The sequence below is a fragment of the Lissotriton vulgaris genome, chromosome 4_1 (assembly GCF_964263255.1).
Source record: "Lissotriton vulgaris chromosome 4_1, aLisVul1.2, whole genome shotgun sequence".
Taxonomy (NCBI): Eukaryota; Metazoa; Chordata; class Amphibia; order Caudata; family Salamandridae; genus Lissotriton; species Lissotriton vulgaris.
Genome location: NC_141691.1, coordinates 158,874,075 through 158,883,970, shown reverse-complemented (window position 1 = coordinate 158,883,970; position 9,896 = coordinate 158,874,075).

Below are 9,896 nucleotides of genomic sequence, written 5' to 3'. Positions count from 1 at the left end.
ACCCACACTTTTCTACCTATTGGCTGGTGCAAAAAAAAATTATCGAAACATTAACATAATTTTATCACAAATGTTCATTAAATGCTACCAATAGAAGGATCCCGGTCAGAATATGGAAAACAAAAATATCAATTAGACAGAATATTGTGTCAAAAACACTCAGGAGCAAAATATCGAGAGGGTAAGGGCAAATTGGTAAGTATAGATTTAAAATTCTCAACTCCACATCTACGTACCTTAAAAACATATATGTCATCAATGTACATATATTTCGAGTTATATATATATATAAAAAGTTAGCTTACTCATAGAAAACTTACCATCACAATACTTTTGTCCTCGATATTCTCGACACAATATTTTGTCCACACAATATTTTTTCTCCGATATTTTGTCTAAACACCCAATAGAATTAAGTGGAAAGGACACAAAGTGAAACTAAAAAAAAGCATATGCACATATAGCCTTTATCAACTCCACCACCCAGGTTTGCTAAAAGTTATCATCTGGGGCGCTTGAGTGATTCATACAAGTGTTACACGATGCAAAGCTCAGGAAATGACAACACAGATCAACTTATACACACAAGTGTCTATTGTTCCTGGAAGTTGTGGCGAGTGCAGCACCAAGGCCGGGAATGTATATCCCACTCACACATGCAGTGTTTTAACACCGCGTATCATCGAGGTGAAAAAAATTCCAGCGATAGTGGGGATATCGCCGTTTTCAATGGAACAACGCTGGTTTTCCAGCAATGTTCCATGGAAAATGGCGATAACATTGCTGATACGACCCTGTGGTAGTATTAGCATAATCCACCCCCAATAGTAAGTATATCTAAGTCAGCATTTTTGCAGACATTAGTTTTTGGCAAAAACCATAGTTTTAACAAAAAACTAATGTCTGCAAAAATACGTGGGCCTACTTGTAAATATCGCGATGTGCACATCAGCGATAATTTACGAGTACTGCCCAGTGACGTCCACTTTGCATCTCATTAGAGATGCAAAGCGAGGCATCAGGAAAATTGGTGCTAACATGCTATAATGCATGTTAGCATCCCCTTGTAGATAGGGCGATAATCTTATCTCTGCTTTTTTAGCTTTTAAAGCCAAAAAAGCATAGATAAGGCCCTTGTTAATATGCCCCCATATCTACAGAGATATGGTACTCTCCTCTCTCCCTTGCGCTGGCGAGCACCACTCTCACACCTGTGCACCATACTGCAAGGGTGGGGAATCAGCTAGAACAGCACACACCTCCCTGGGCAGCTATGTAAAGCCAGATCAACTTAAGAGGATGTGGCCTAGCGACTAGAGCGGTTGACATCAAAGTTGGTAAACAGGTTTGAGTCTTGGCAGGGACGCTCAAAATCCTGTAATTCTGGGCAAAAATCACTTAATCTCCCCATAACAACAACAAAAATGAATGTGTCTGTCTGTAATGCAACTGAAGCTCATGGAAAGCGCTCTGAAACCTTCGGGTCGAGTTTGCGCTATATAAAACCCCAAGGGGCATATTACCAAGCAATAGCGATAATTATGGCTATTGCTTGGTTAGCGTGAAAAAATTATCGCCGAGCTGCGGCGATTTTTATCGCAGATAAACCTTGGTATTACCAAGGTTTATCGCAAATGCGATAAAAATTGGCCGCAATGCATGAATATCGCTGAAAAGTCAGCGATATTCATGCATTGCCGAGCTAATGCTCTTAGCCATGTTATCCACCTCCCATTGGATAACATGGCTAAAGTTGGTAATAGGAGATAGCGATGTTAGCGACTGTTTCCAGTCGCTAACATCTTGGCACGCCCACTTTGCATGTCATTAGTGATAAATATCACTGACATGCAAAGTGGAGCCCAAGATGGTCGCTATCTCCTACTAGCTGTCGCTACCTGGTGTTAGCGACAGCTAGGTAACAGGGAGATAATTTTATCTCCGCTTTCTTGGCGTTTAAAGCCAAAAAAGCGGAGATAAACCCCCTTGATAATATGCCCCCAAAAGCGTAAAAAGTCATGCTGCCTGGTTTTTGTAGTTGTTTACCTACCTCCACTACAAGTATCAATCAAGCAAGACTGCTCGCTCGCCTTGGTGCTACAGTGCAATGCAAATCATGTTTACCATGAATTACACAAAGACGGCAGTTTAAGGTTGAGCGTAACTGAGGAGGTCATCTATTGTTTTCACCACACACAAAACTCAAAGCAAACTCAAAGCTGCAGATCTCCAAAGATACCCACGCAAGGTTGCCTTGCATGCATATGAAAATCTCTGCCTACCTTAGTAGTAGTGTTTTTTAGCTCGTCAGTTCCCTGGAAATTTGTACATGTATGTGTCAAATCCACTAGGGGTCAGCATTGTACAAGGAAATACAAATAAACATTTTTAAAACTATTAGAAGGCTATGTAGGCCCAGATGGTCTCTTTAAATAAAATAAAGAATTGCTCACATCATTATTTATTAATAATAATAACCAAGATGAAGCGTCTTAATAAACCGAACAGATTTATGTGAAGCTAACTTCAGTAGATCCCTTTAGTGCTCCCAGATTTGGATTAATATGTCTTCACCATGCACGTTTTGGCCCTGCCCGAGGTTCCTTACAATCACCTGCGAGTAAACAGTTTAATTCATTCCTGACTGTGATCCAGTGGTTAATTTGTGCTGGGGCTCTGATCAGGAGGCAGCTTGCACCAGCCCATTTTTCCAATTAGCATCTCATAAAATAGAACAAACTACTAACCATGAATGCGGAGAGGATGTGACCTAATGGCCAGAGCTGCCGACTTCTGATCTGAGGAACCGGGTTCGAGTCTCGGCATTGGCTCAACACCCTGTGATTCTAGGCAAATCACTTGCTCTTTAAATGAATGTATCCTTAACTGGTGCTCATGAAAAGAGCTGGGTTTGATGATTAAGTGCCAGTGCTGAGCACCGGAAACCACCTGCTCAAATTAATCACTGCTGTGATCATCATGAGATTTACAAATGATGCCCTCACTTAGGGGCATATTTATGTAGAAATGACAGGGAAAGGGCAGACGTGCGTCGTATTTAACATAACACAGCGCATTCCTGCCTTTAGTTGCCTAGCGCCAATCGAGGCATTCTAGTACAATGGTGCAAGGGTGCCTGTGCTGTAAGCAGGATCATTTTTGTGCAGGAAAGGGCACCTTCCTGCACTAAAACAATCTCCTGAGGCATTTTCCTTTTTCTATGTGTACATTGAGGAAAAAACGAGGAGAAATAAAATATTTCTCCTTATTATGCCTCCCCTGGGCAGGCATAGCATTTTGGCGCATTCCCAGGTGTACCAGTATTGGTAAATCTAAGAAAGCGTAAAAATCCATGGGTTGTGGGTAGGCACACCCTCACACCACCCATGGAATGCCTTCTGGGGCAGAGTAACGCAATGCAGCAATCTGCACTGCGTTGTGTTACTCTAGATTTATCAAGCCACGGACCCATTCTTTTTAAATGAGTGTAAAGTACATACATCTACAGACAGCACCTTGTGCGCTTCTGCCGATAGTTAGTGGTTTTATGAATCGCGCTGCCATGAAGCGTTTCATAGTGAAAAGAAACCTTGGAAAGCATAAAGCTCAATGCACGTGCAGCATCTACTCCTTCTGATCAGAGAAAAGCAGATTTTTGCACAGTCATAATTTAGCAAACAAACGTTTGCGCGAGTGCAAAATGCACATTTTGCCCCGATCACATTTTGCACTCGGAGGCATAACAGGGTAGTCCATTGGTGAGAAGGGAATATGGACTGGAGCCTGGTGACATCAGCAGATAGATACACTTTACCATTAGTATGTAAGTGTCCTATGTATGGCAGTGCTGCGGGTCCACATCTGCTGCTGTTATGCATAAACAACGGAACCAAATATCATACCTGTCAACCTCTGCAGGTGAATTCAGGCGTTTAAGAGGATGATCCTGCTAAGCTTAATGGAGAACGAACACTTTATGGAGGCGTTTCGCGTTTGATTTGTCAGGCAGGTAATTAGGGGTGAGTTCACAGGTATGCAAAGTGCAAGCAGCGCAGGGCCAGACTGGCCGTAGCGGGCACTGGGCATTTCCCCAGTGGGATGCTAGGTTTAGGGCCAATTTTGGACCCCTTGGGGACTCTTTTGTTACCGGGGCCGGGTTTGCAGCATAGCTGCAATATCGGCCCCCAGCAACAAAAGCAGCACAAAGCTTTCTTTCCTTCCTTCCGCCCCTCACACCCCCACACACCCTATCCTCCCGGGCCGGCCGAGCTCTTTTCCAGGGCCGGTTTCGGTCCCCAGTCCAGCCCTGAAGCAAAGCATATAGTTCTGCTACCTGAGCCTCCAACTGCCCATAGGTCCTGTTTGAGAAACTCAGCCTTCGGGGTCAGAAACCTTTGTGGGGTGCAGATCGCGCCTTACAATGTGCGAGGCCTGTTTTTTAATTGGATTCTCAAACTCCAAAAGGAGGTTCTTAGACACCCTGGGGCTTATTTATGAGAGGCTTGCGTCCCCTGAGCGCCTCTTTTTTTTGTTTCCGGCACACAAGCCTCTCAATCATTCCGATAAGGTGACACAAAGCCACTCTGCGTGACTTTACATGGCCTCAAAGATATGGCGTAAGACAAAGCATCGCAAGTAGCCGCCATTCCTTCATAAATAAGGCCCTAAGTGATTTGCCCAGAATCACAAGATGATGCACTGCGCTCCCCTCTCTCGAGTCAGCAGCTCTGGCCGCTGCACCACATCCTCCCCACTTCAGTGATATTTGTTTTTTTTTTAGCTTTCACACGAACACCTTTTAATGTTTTTACTTTCAAGTTTCCTTCTAACATGGTGGTCTGCTATGCTAGAACAGTAAGCTAAATAGGCCCCCCACACATGAATATGTAAGCAAGCATGATTCACGACGTAGATATGGCACGAGCATACATGAATGCGTTACGATCCAAAGATGATCCTATTGCCAGCCATGCACACGCATGACGAATGTGTTTGAATGCGAATGCAAATATAAAAGCATTAACAAATCTAATAGCTCAGCATTTTAGAGCCGAGACCCGTTGGCTTTGGAAATGCTTGTAACCTTTGACTTAATTACAAGAGTGAACTAAACTTTGTTGGAATCTGCCAGTTTGCCAATTGGGCAGTGCCCGTGAAAAGCCGTGTTGGCTGGAGCAGGGTGTTTCACGTCACACTTGTTTTACAGTTTCTCTGAAAATAGGAGCATTTTACATCACTTCTCATCAGGGACAATTACTTGATGAGTTTCAGACATAAAACATGAGAGCATTGCTTAACTTCATAAAATGACATTTCCATTCATCTGCTTATGTTTTATTGCAAAGGTAGATTGGTTAAATGTTTATAGATGCATGCATTATTTTTTTTTTTTTAAGTTTGATTTATTGAGAAATAAAGGGAAAAGGAAGGGAAGGGGAAGGAAAGAGAAGAATTACAATAAGCAGGTGGTAGAAGTAAACATTAAAGTAAAAACTTCATAAAAATAGGCATTACAAGCATGAAAAGCGTGAGCATATCATATAGGCGGGAATACATAAGGCAAAACTACAATATATATGAATACAATAATAACAATAATCAAATATTAGTAGGAATAAACAATGACGGAGGAAGTCATGGGGGTTTGCGGACTTCAACTGTGTCCGGAGCAGGAGAAGTAGGAACTGAAGTGGTAGGAGAGAGATATGTTACCAAAGGGAGCCAAAGTAGGTCACGTTTAATAGCCAAGGAGATGGGAGATACATAATTAGTGTCTAAACGATGATTAAAACAAATTGCATTCCACCAGGATTGATAGGTAACATTCTCAGCTTGTTTCCAATTAGAGGTAATGATATGAAAAGCTATAGCCAGGAATAGGTCAAGTAAAGGGTAATGGTTGGAGGGACGGGGAAGTTCTGATGAGAGGGAACCAAGAAAAACTAGTAGAGGTGAGAAGGAGGTCTGGAGTTGAAAAATCTTTTGAATTTGCTTCCAGACCAACTGCCAGAACTGGGAAATAGGAGGGCAGTCAAACAACATATGTTTGAGGTCAGCAGAGGGAAATGAACAAGACCAACAGGAGGAGGGAGTGTCTGTGGAGAAACGGGATAGAGCGAGAGGGGTAAATAAAATCCTATGGTAAATAAAAAATAGAGTCTGGGTAGTATTAGCAGCCCTGGAGGTCTTATGGATTTTAGTCCAAATTTTGTCCCAAAAAGGGACCGGCCATGTCTGAGAAAAGTCCAGCTCCCAAGCAAGTTCAGTACGAGATTTCATGCATTATTTTTAACATTCTTTTTATTTATATTTGGCAAGAAAAGAAATACAAGAAAGACCAGATACAGCGCCCTTACGTGTATAAATCAGGTGGTCACAGCGCCATCCTCCAGATGTGCATTGTGTTTTCATCGTAGACTTCTTGTATCGCCGCAAACATCTGCTGCTTTGCAGCCAGTGACAAATAGCTGGAGAATCTACAGTTCGAGTCCTAGAGGCAGGTTTGTTTCGCGCAGTACCAGAGGTTCATGTATGTTTCATGGCCATTCATGTACATGCATCGCCTACTTTTTGGTGTACTCCTGATGGATCTGACCTGCACCCGATCCATATTATGTGTAGACTATATTGCAAAGTTTATAGCTCAACCATGGCTGGGATGAGGTTATTGATAACGTTTCTAGACTCCTCCATATGCTACGTGACATATAGTTGCCTAAACTAAATATCGGTGCATCTATTATTCCCCCCCCCCTACGTTTTCCCACTTCTCAATGTTCAAGCAGGCAGGTTCGGTGTCCAGGACTTGTTAGTTGGTGATGAAGTAAATCAGTACAAGAATGACTTAACCGTGACGATTCTGGAGTCTTTTCTATGGACCAAAGGGACCTAAAATGAGAATAAAATGTTATCATTGAATGTTTCATCCTGCAGGCAGCCAGTTGACCCAAGGGAGGGGCGGGGTCATCCATAAGGATGCTGCAGCACCAGGGAGAGGGCACTGTTACATGTGCATGACGGGGTGGCCGGCCCCAGAGGGCGCACATGATGGTTTGGTCAACCCCAGAAGGCTGGCCAAACCGTCATGAGCACTCAGGGGCAGATTTATAAGACCCTTTCGCCTGCTTACGCCGCAATTTTTTCACTTTTTTGACACAATAGCTGCACAAACAATGCCGCCAATTTACAATATGAGGCATCTAGGGAGATGTGTCACGTTGTAAAGCCCTGCGTCACATTATACCTGCACCAGGTATAATGTATGCAGGCTAGGCGTTCCCACGCAAAAAGCCATGTAGAACTGATGCAGTGAAATTTACATTTCACTGCGTCACACTACGCCTTCATTGCGTCAAAATCCCTATGCCTGCTCAGACCAGGCATAAGGATTGAAGGGGGCTTTTTGTATGGGATTCACCTTTCTGTTGTGACACATTGCTGGAGTTGCGTCACTTTTATGAGCAACTCCAGCAATGTGTCACTTTTGTGCCAAGAGATGCGTAAGTATTTCTGATGCATCTGTTAATCCTTGCGCCATGGAGCACTGGATTGTAAATACAGCGCATCCATGGTGGCGCAAGGACATTTGGCACTGGTGCTAGGAAACTGACGCATCAATGCAGATGCGTCAGTTCCTCGCAAATCCGCCCCTAAGTCTTTCTCCAACCTGATCTGTGTTGCGCAGCTAGGGTGAGAGGCAACACAGGCTTCCAGTATTTGTCTGTGCGCCTAACCATGGCGCTCAGACCAATCCCAGCGTTGCTCTCATGTTGGGAATAGTATTCGCAGCATTAGAGCAGTGTTGGAATTGGCAGCTGGGATCCTGCTCAGTGTGCAACAGATCCTGGAAGGAGGCGAGGATTGGGAGAAAAGCGGCGTCCGTCGGAGTAGGTAAATGCTATTTTATGTATTTATAATTCTGTCTATTTTTGGGTTCCCCCTCCCCCACCACTTCACAGTATGAGCGGTCACTACTGCATCCCACCTTGATGGCCCTGATCAGTTTGTTGATCAGGGGGCAGATCACATCCAGTAATTTAGTGAACCTAGTGGAGCCACTTTATGACATGGTAAAAATTAGCAATTGCCCAACCCACAACTTTCCGAGGTCCCCTGATAAAGTGATCAGGAAAATCAGAAGACTCTCTCTGTCCCCTCTCTCAACCTATTTCTTTCTCTCTGCCTACATCATCTACTGTTTTTTGTCTCAACCTCTTTTCTTCTCTCTGCTTACTCCTGTCTGACTCTGTCTACGTATTCTTACTTCACACCCTAACTTTCTATAAAACTCTCATTCTCTACCTCATCTTTGTCTTGCTCTACCACCTTTCTCTTCCATACCTTACTCTTCCCTTTTTACTTTTCTTTATCTACCACCTCTAACATACTGTTACGTCTCTTTATCGTGTATCACTCACTATCACATCTATCTTTCTACATTACTTGTCTCTATGTCCTCATGCTCTGTACTTCTCTCTTATGGCATCTCATTTCACTCTACCTCACCAGTCACTAAATCCCTGCTCTTTTCCTAACCACACTTCTCTATCTACACCTCTTTGTATTGAGGTTCCATGAATTCTGAACCCGTTTTATAAATGTCATGGTTTTGTTACGAATTTGATAGTAGCGAACCGTAACTAGTGAGTGGGGCAAGTACAGGTGTTTCGCCATGTTAGACCGATGGATTCACTACGTATTTAGGAATTTCGTTCTGAACCCTTGGGTTCCATTTTGTGCATGGCAGCCATTTTGTGGTTGCCCTCACATAGGCCGATGACTGCGGCCGAACGAGTACATGTTAGCTGACTTTTGGATGACCTGAGTGAACTGACCCTGCTGCCTGAAGCTGACCTTGTTAGGCCAGTTCCTTGCCCAGTAGCTGATCAAGATTAAGGATCAGAGCACAGGAGATTGTAGAGTTTGGTATGCACACACACACCCCTTATCCTACTTCTCATCTGTTTCTGTTCCTTCTTTTATGGCCTATTTATGGTATGGGTTGTGGTCCTTTTATTATGGGTTTGTCCGGCTTGTGTAAGAAGGAATGTTGGGCGTTTCTGTATAATTAATGGTGGGCCGGATGCGGAGTTTTGTAACCCTAAGCATATGTAAGGCCTCTGTTCTCTGTACTCCTCAGACTGCCTCCTTCAGTTTCTAAGGCTTCTGGGTGAAGTAGCCTCACTTATTTAAATTTAATAAAGATGTCTTTTCATATTTCAGCTTCTGTGCCAAGTCCTTTGTTATATTAGTGAGACCCCTGAGAATGAAGATTTCAGTTCTTCAAATGGCGCCCAACATGCGGCTTCATCAGAGAAGTAACTATCTGTGGGAGTGATCTTGTCAGAAGGCTGAAATCCACTGAGGAGGACAGAACAGGATTCTACTAAGAAGGTACTCTGTGCACAGGGATTTTGGAGATTGTTTGTCTCTGTAACCCAGTATATTTCTGATCTGCCTGATTTTGATCCTCCACATGATGTCACTCCTGACTGAGAACCTTTTTGGCGTGAGTATTCTAAAAAAGACCGTTAGGTCATGTAGAAGTTGACAGTTAGAATTTGGATAACCGTTTGATTAGTAAGAGTAAGAAGTACAAGTGGGTCGCTCCCACGATTTTGTTTGGTTTCTTGGTTTTGATTTGGTTATTGCAATTACCAAAGCTGAGGGGTTGGTTTCTTGGTTTTGATTTGGTTATTGCAATTACCAAAGCCGAGGGGCTTGTATATTTGTGAGTATATCATTTTTGATAACCCTTTGAAGTTTGAAGCTAGATTACTGAGCTATAAGATGCCTGGTCTTAGCAAATTTGGGACTGTAGCTTTGGAATTTTGGAATTTGTGTTGGCAAACTTTGAATATGTTTGGATTTTGGATATGCAAATTGCAATTTGTGTA